Source organism: Rhamphochromis longiceps, linkage group LG10, assembly GCF_057381845.1.
Source record: "Rhamphochromis longiceps isolate RC_006_pf linkage group LG10, R_longiceps_female_GT1.1, whole genome shotgun sequence".
Taxonomy (NCBI): domain Eukaryota; kingdom Metazoa; phylum Chordata; class Actinopteri; order Cichliformes; family Cichlidae; genus Rhamphochromis; species Rhamphochromis longiceps.
In genome coordinates, this window is record NC_140566.1 from 14,633,799 (window position 1) to 14,642,837 (window position 9,039).

The 9,039-nt window shown below is 42.2% G+C and overlaps 1 long non-coding RNA gene across 1 annotated transcript; it reads right to left on the reverse strand.

Moving 5' to 3' along the window:
* Positions 1 to 5,059: 5,059 nt before the first annotated feature.
* Positions 5,060 to 6,128, reverse strand: LOC146660489 (uncharacterized). The gene is made up of 3 exons (XR_014913451.1): positions 5,513 to 6,128; positions 5,301 to 5,418; positions 5,060 to 5,211 (listed from the first exon to the last, which is right to left on the reverse strand). It is a non-coding gene; the product is annotated as an uncharacterized LOC146660489 (long non-coding RNA).
* Positions 6,129 to 9,039: the final 2,911 nt, after the last annotated feature.

The following is a 9,039-nucleotide window of genomic DNA, read 5'->3' on the forward strand; positions in this document are numbered from 1 at the left end:
CATGAGCAAAAAGACATTAATCATTGTGAATCGGGCGTCCTGGCATTGATAAAAGACAGAGCCAAAGCTCCCTCCCGGATTCAGTCCTACCTTACAATGCTTCATTTCATTTCTTAGTTCTCCTTTTTCTCCCCACTGGTATATGACAGAAGTGGCTTTTCAGCACACTGTATTTGTGTAGAAAGGTTTAACAGGGTAGCTACAATGAAACGTTTTGTTGTCTGTTACATGTTCCTGTGGGGTTCAGTTGAGGAGCCACATTTTTTTTTTTTACAGCAGTTTGCTTTCATATTAATATCCTGTCTGATACCATTACTTACATTAGGGTAGGACAGAAAGTCTCGTGTGGAAAATCACTGCAGGCAACAATTGTTGTATTTTCTTATATGAGCATGTGTAAGACCACTGCTGATACCGGGTAAATGGTAAATGGCCTGTATTTGTGTAGTGCATTTCTAGTCCCTAAGGACCCCAAAGCGCTTTACACAAACTGTCATCCACCCATTAACACACTGGTGATGGCAAGCTACATTGTAGCCACAGCCACCCTGGGGCCCACTGACAGAGGCGAGGCTGCCGGTAGGCAACAACAGGTGCCCAAGGACCGAGACTGTCCAAGCCGGGGCTTGAACCGGCAACCTTCCGATTTACAAGGCGAACTCCCAACTCTTGAGCCACGATCGCCCCAGAAAGGCGACTAAATATGTTAAGTTAAGCTGTTAAGTTTACCACCCTTTGGCTCTGCCTCTGGAGGGCATATGTCACAGGGAAGATTTAGGAAAATTGACAAAATCAGTATTACATTAAAAAAAATCATAATTTTTTTCCAGGCTCAATAAACACGTCTATTCAAGCTTTATCAGGCAGATGCTACAAAATTTTAGCAGTTACTAAAATTATCTTGTAAGTAAGCAAAGTGTATTCATTACACAAACAAGTAAAGTAAATAAGAAAATTAGATGCCATAAGAGACAATAAAAAGACAGATAGATGAAAACAGGTAATTTACTAATAAATACATAATAACAATTCATTAAAATTCTCAACAGAAAGCCTGAACAACAGAAAGTATATGTCCCACTGTTTTGCCTGATTTAGATTTTTTGTTCTAAGTTTTGTGTTTTTATTCCAGTCATGTTAAGCTTCAGATATCTTTCCGTTCTGGTTTCTCGTTTTTACCTCTTTGTCATGAGTTCTGTTGTTATATTATTCTTTCCAGTATGTCCCAGTCTATATCATCTCTTAGTGTCCATTCCCCCTCTTTCTGTTATTAGTTTAATGTCTCTGTTTAGTATTTGTTGTTGGTTATTTCCTGTTTTCCTAATATTTGGCTTTGAGTAGTGTGGTGATTTACATATTTGCCTAACAGGTGAAAAGCTCTGGGTTTTAGAACAAGCGGAAACACAAATCCCTTTAGGGTTGTGTCAGGAAGAACATCCTGTGTAAAAACGTCAGCCAAATCAAACATGCAGAGCTACACGATATTGCCAAAAATGTTCGCTCGTCTGCCTTCACACGCACATGAACTTGAGCGACATCGCATTCTTAATCCATGGGGTTTAACACGATCTCGGCCCACCCTTTTCAGCTATAATAGCTTTCATTTTTCTTTCCAATGTTTAGGAGTGGGTTTATGGGAATGTTTGACCATTCTTCCATAAGTACATTTCTGAGGTCATACACTGATGTTGGACGAGAAGGCCTCACTCGCAGTCTCCACTCTAATTCCTCCCAAAGATCTTCTGTCGGGCTGAGGTCAGGACTCTGTGCAGGCCAGTCAAGTTCTTCCACACCAAACTCATTCATCCATATCTTTATGGACCTTGTGCACTGGTATGAGGTCATGCTGGATCACGAAGAAGCATCCCATCACGGTGGTATAGGTGGCATCCTATCACGGTCCTGCACTGGACTTCACTGAGCTCCTGAGAGCGACCCATTCCTACACAATAGCTAGTTAAAGCAGTCGCCATGCCTAGGTGCTTGGTTTTATACACTTGTGGTCATAGAATTTATTGGAACTGATGAATTCAGTGATTTGGATGGGTGAGTAAAACCTTCAGAAATATTATGTACCTGTTTTAGTGGCCCCTTGTGAGTAAAGGAGCAGCTGAAAGTAGTGTTACATCGACTGTTGGTTTTTCTAATGTGTTTTGTTTCGGTTTTTACTTCTTGTCTTGCTGACGTATATACTATATAGTCCTCGCGCTTTGTTTCTGTACATAATGTCTTTAACATCAAAATATTATTGAATGGTTTTATTTTGTTCTCTCATGTCAATAAAACCGTAATTGTACTATGGAAAAACTCCCATAGCTCATAAAGTTAAACAATATTCTCAAGCCACAACCTCTCTCAAATAGAACACGTGCAATTGAAACAAATCAAAGCCCAGCAAGCTGCATGAAACAAATAAATGACTAGTGTGCACTAGGGCTGCCACGATTACGTCGACTAGTCACGATTACGTCGACTATCAAAATCGTCGACGACTAATTTAATAGTCGACGCGTCGTTTGAAGCTTTGTAAGATCCCAAAAGACGCAGGAATAAGTAGTAGGATTTAAGAGTGTAATAACGGACTGAAACAGAAGATGGCAGCACTGCATGTACAAGGATGCCAGCTGCCGTTAAACCCCGAAGAAGAAGAAGCTGTGTCCCAGAATTCATAGCGCAGCCCAGCTCAGTTTCCAACAATGGCGGCAGCTAGTTAGTTTTAATATTACTCTTATTATTCTTTCTGGGTCACAAAATAAACGTTTAACATATTTTCAGGCGAGAATGTAGCTGTGTAAACCTCAAATATCTGCTCAGTTTATCAGGACACCACATATTTTCAAAAGCGCTCCGACGTTTTCAGAGACGTCTGTTACCCACTAGCTCAATAGCTAGCCGGGGGCTAGGCTCACTAGAGCCGTGAGAACACCGGACTCCCGGCAAATCGTTTTCAAACCCACCGCTGTCTTTCGCTACTCAGGTTAAACATATATATATATATATAAGTCACTTAGATAACTTAACAATGTTATTGTTTGGCTTTTTTTTAGTATTTTATTTGTTCCTGAGTAAATCGGTTTGGCTGAGATTAAAGTTATAGTTTTTACACAGCTGAATAAACGTCAAGCAGACAGCTGATTATCAGAAGTGTGAGATGCTCCAGAATTTACTCCGGTGTCCTGTTATATTTAGATAGCAAGGAGTTTATTAAACTTCACCGAAACAATCTGCAAATTTCATTAAAATTTAATAAACTATCATCTTGTCTTTATTTTTAGTTAGCACAGACCGTAAACACTTAAAGCTGTAAGCTAATGATAGTTATATTAGAGCAGATGCTGCTGGTGCAATAAGCTGTACTTTTACATCCAATGGATGATGATCTGATTAGTCGACTAATCGCAAAAATAATCGGTGACTAGTCGACTATCAAAATAATCGTTTGTGGCAGCCCTAGTGTGCACTGACATAACAACATAAATTAAAAAGTTATAATTCTGTGAATTCCAGCTTTCGATCTTTTTTGTGGTATCAGGGTTGAATGTGAACTGTTCACCCACCCCTAGACATTTTCAAATTCTTTTAAAACAGATGTGTCGTCTCCACAATGAGGAGGCTGGGTTGTTTCGAAAGGAAACAAAACTCATTGTTGTCATTGGCAGCAAATCCTGTCTGTGATGAATAAATTCTAAACAGAAATCATGCTGACGGGAGGTGATTTCTTTGGAAAGGCAACTGGCTATAAAATCGGTCAGCCAAAAAGTGCTTTATAATAAATGAGTGAAATGAAATTCTTTAGAAAAAATTTAGAAGTAAAATTTCCACGACTGTAAACACAATTCCCAATTTTGAAGTTTGTTTAAAAGTTTAAGGTTTAGAAACTCTCTTTTTGATAGAGTCTTTAAACTTTTGTTCACTTACTGGTGTGCCTGCTGGTCTTTGTGGCAAGCCACACCATGTAGCTGGAATGCAGTTTATTGGAATTCAAAGTCTTCACGTAAATTAATTTCCCAAAACTGTTTCCCAGTGCACCAAGTCATGACCTTGACTCCAGGGACTATTCCCAGGTTCCCAGCTAAAGCACATCAATCATAATTTATTTAAGAAAAAAAAACCGCGTCATGGGTTGAAGGAACTCTGGCTAAAGTTGTGGGTTTTCCAACCACTGGACCACCTACCTCTCCAGGGACATTTATCAGAGAGAAATGGGACACTTGCCAACCAGGGCAAAGCTCCAAACCACAATATAGCCTAATTATTTTTTCATGTGGCTGAAAAGTTCCCACCAACACTCACATACAATATTGCTTTAGTAATAAATATCAAACCTTAATCTATATTTCATGTTTAGACGCATCATGTGACTTTAAATTTAATTATCCAGGGGTAATAGAGGTTTTATTACTTGCAATTTAGATAAGATTAGAAGACTGAGAAGATCTGTCTGTGATGTTTTCAATCGTCGATTGGAATGACACACAATAATTAACATAAATCTTTCTGACTCGTAAGATTAAACAAGGCAAGGTTTGGACCATGTTGTTACTCCTCTACTTTAGGCAAGACTCGCATTAAGACAAGCACAGGTCAGGAGATTTCTCGACACTAAACAGAGCATATGTTTGATATTTATGTCCAACAGTAATAGCTTGGCTACACTGCCTTAAAATTGGCTTTGGGATTGAGGTTAAAAAAATACTGTCAGTGCAATAGTCTTTGCACTTTCTCATAGAGCTTTATCTTTATCGGTATCCACCCAAAATAGACACAGCTGAGCTCTGCTCTGTGTCATCTGCATCAGTAGTGAGCAAACCGTATAGTCTGAGGAATGCAGTTTAAGTGCACTGTAATAATTTCTTTACTGTGTTTTATTAATAAAATACATGAAACATTACTCTAGTTAACTTAAAGAGATGGAAATATTGAAATATTAGGAAATGACAGCTGGCTGGCACTCTTGAATCAAATCAGAAGTTATTTAAGCGTAACTTTCTGTTAGGTTAGCTGGATTACACAGATGGATTACGTGGCAGAAACACACACGGACGCAGAATAGTTGGTGATGCAAGTTTTATATATACACAAGTAAGGGGGAATATTTACAAGGGAAAGGGGCTATATACAGTGATAAATAAAAATGTGCCAGCAGGAAAACACCGAGGCGATGAGATGGAGCCGAAGCATACAGGTAGGTAGCAGACGCACCGGAGCTACCTGACAACAGGGAACAAAACAGGGTTTATGGCATACCGTTGATAGCCGAACGTTAAACACAAGTGGACGGAGAGAGTTGGAGAGCTTACTTGACCACCCAAACCACAGCCGCTGCGGTGATCGCCGCCTGATGGTACGTAGCACTCCGTCGCGGATCCAGAATAGCCAACACAAAATCCTAGGTAGGCGGGCAGGCGATGGAACAGGCTAAGACGAAGAAAAGTAGGCGAAACGTGGATCCTTTAAAACATACAGCTCCACAGCGTAAAATCAACAGATGCAGCCTGTGCTAACTCGTTACCACTTGTGACAGCGATAATACTCCGACACCAGACGTCCGTGACTCTGCTCCCTAAAAGCGCTCACTGATGACGTCCGATGCGTCGCAGGTGTGTTGGAATGCCATCAAGCCCCGCCTCGCCTACCTATAACCAAAAGGAAAACAAAACCCAAACAACAACAGTACACCTACCCACCACCTCCTAACACTTTCAACCACCAAAACAATTTCTAAACCAAGCTACCCTCATCTTTCTGAGCAGGAATCACAAAAGGGCTTTTCTCGGTCAGGCAGATTTTAGTAATGTCGGGATCCTCAAATCATAGTCATAAATTAGTACTGGCTAAATGGAAAAGTACATACCCCTTGCCCCAAATACTGACTTTTTGATTTCACCAGTTCAGCATTTTTTTTAAACAAATGTTTAAAGACTAGTTCTTTCCCAGCTGAGTCACCAAAGATGATTTGTGTCAGCAGGGGGATTTAGTTTCCGGCAAACATGAAAAAATTATTCGTCAGTCAAGACCTCACTATGGAGCCCCAGGGAGACAGAAAATAAGGTCACACAAAAGCACTGTGTAAACTAAGACGAACGTCTTTGGATCTGTTAGAGTTACTATTTTCTAGCTGAAAGAAAAATATAATATTTATGGGACGAGCAGTTCCTGAACTTCTGTATTCAATCTCTACTAAATAGGTTCAGAATTTCTGCCCATAATTTGGCACAAACATTGTCAACACTGGAAGTCTCTGTGCTGTTATCTGTGCTTGTTGACATTGTTAACTGAGCTATGCCCAGTGGTTTCCACAAGGTGCAGTGACTTATGAACAAAAACCTTTTTTTTTTTTTTTTTTTTTTTTTCTTGCTAAATGACATCAGAAACAGCAGTATGCGACATTACGTGATGGCAGAGCTTCAGTTCATCCTTTGTCATTTTTTTTTTTTTTTTTTTTTTTTAATAAATAGGACAGGGGGAATGAATGAGAGAAAGAGGGGGAGAGAAAGAAAGAAAACCAAAGGGGAGAAGAGACGGTGAGAAGGGGGGGGAAGAGAGAGAAGAAAAAAAAGAACTCCTGGGTCACCTGTATGGAGAAAAAAAAAACAAACAACAAAAAAAACAAACAGAGGAGACAGCAAACAACAAAGAGCAACATAATAATAGAGAAAACAAAGCACCATCACAATAAACTAGCTAGTCATAGATATCAATATTTACTAAATAATAAACGATATTGTGCAGCACGCAAGATAGACAGCGCACAGTGTGCTTTGAGGCAGCAGCCAAGAAAGCTTTAGTCCGCGTCTGTGAATACCCATGTGTGCATACCTGTGTGGATCAGCATGCTTGCATTCCAAAGGTTTTTCCATGTAATGATCTGCTAGGGAGTGTGGGGGGGCCACAGCCCCGTCCTCCAGGGTGTGAAGCGGGTATGGAGGAGATCAAAACTCCAGACATCCAGAGGCCCCCAGAACACAAGAGACCATGGAAGACCAACAGAGGGGCAGCCGCGCCACTGTTCCAGTAAGAGCCGAGGAGAGTCCCAGATGAGGGCTCGCCCAGCAGCCGCGGAGCAGAAGTCAGGGGGAGTTGCAGTGACGCGCCCGTGAGCTCCGCCGGCCCCCAGCTGTGCCTGAGTGACCGAGCCCCAGGCCGAGAGGCCGGGGGCACCCCACCTCCAAAGGGGGCCCGAGCGAGCCCCAGGCCCCAGGCCCCGACAAGCGGCCGCCAAGGAGTGAGCCGGTGTGTACCCGGACGCCCACCCCCAGACACAAAGAACCACCAACACACCGACACCTGAGGGAGTCCGCCACCGGCAGGGGAAGTGGTGGTGGGTGGAGATAGGCCTCCAAACCTTGGAGGGCCTGAGGTGTCCCCAGAGAGGTGGCGTCTGATACCCAACCTGACATATAGACACAGACATACAGGCACACACAGACACAAACATCCATTCCCACCCTCATGCTCTCATATGCACTCACTCCACACTCAACCAACGTGGAGACAGACATAAAGAGACGCTGTACACACAATCACACTCCCCAAGCGTACTCTACAAACCGGGTCTAGGTACCCTTGCCCCTGGAGGGGGGAATTGCACCCAGACCCAGGTGGTGTTACCCTTTTCCCTGCGGTGGGGAGAGGCAGACCACCCCGACTCCGCAGCAGCAGGGAGGCCCCACACCCCAGACCGCAGTCGGACGGCCAACTCCTCCTACTAGCCCTCCCGCTCCAGCAGGCCGCAGAGAATGGGGGTGGGAGAAGACTCCAAACCTCCCTTTTTAATGATTTCTTTATCAGTAGTTTGCACTCGCTTCCCCTAAAAGAATCTGTTAAAATGTTTCTGTATAAAGGACCTTAAGAGAGACCCTAACTGACAGTGAGGAAGTTAATGTGTTTATTGTGGTGGAGCAAGACAGTTGGCCACCAGTGCAGACAATACACTATATAAAGAAAAGAGAAAAGCTGCTGTCACAAATGCTCCCTATTTTAAGTCAACAGCCTGCAGCCAAAACGTTTAATATATTATGGCTAATGCTAATACTGCAAACCCCTCAGAAAGCAAATTATTGTCTAAGGAAAACTTGGCGTTTTTCCATCACTCCATGAAGTGATGTTGAGACGTTCTATGCTGCTGAAGTAGAGATGTATTTGCAGGTATCACAGTAGGTCCAGCGTTCAAAACTCTGGTCAGATGACACTGAGGCTTTCTTATGTAGATATAAATGGAGGTGTGCCTTGAAATGGGCACAAAAAAATTTGGAAACCACTGATTGTAACTAGCCTGTACAGCCTCACGCAGCCATTACCATAGCTGATTTAATGAGTGCCATCTTTTTGCACAAAGCTGCTGCTTGCCTTACATGCAGTTCATGACTCTGTGCAAGCTGGTCCTTGTTTAGTAACAGAAAGCAGACGAGAGCCTCAAAGGAACGGCTGCCATTAGGAGACCCATAATGCCAGAAGACCTCTGAAGACTTTATAACAAATGAATAGCATCTCTTTAGCCTCTGGATGGTCCCCCTGAGGTCCAGGGAGCTCTGACTCACAACCTCAGCCCTGCCAACTGACACTTGGCTTCATTGTGTTCAATATATGGCATCAACGTTAGCAGTTAGGCTGCTGAGTTCTGTTTGCTTGCATTATTCTGTATTGTTTTCCATGTCTGTGCTCAGTGTGAATAAACCAAATTTCTCCTGCTGCAATGATTCAAACTTCTATATCACACTTTGTCTAGTTTATAGGAATTTCTTGCTTCAAAACGTAAGACCCCATAAAACAACATTCACCAAAAAAACAACCCTGTTATATACTGTACTAATAATCAGAGCAACATACATCAGCTTAAAGATTCACTGTTATTTCCCAAACCACAAAATCACTTCAGGTTTCTCAATTATAATTCTGAGCACGCAACAGATGTAAAGCACGAGGAATGCAATCGGATTCTTCTGTGCTCCAGCGATTATTCCCTCTTTGATCAATAGGTTCATAAAGTGCAATATAATATTTGGGCCCATGTTCAGTTGGCAACATTCAGCATGGTGT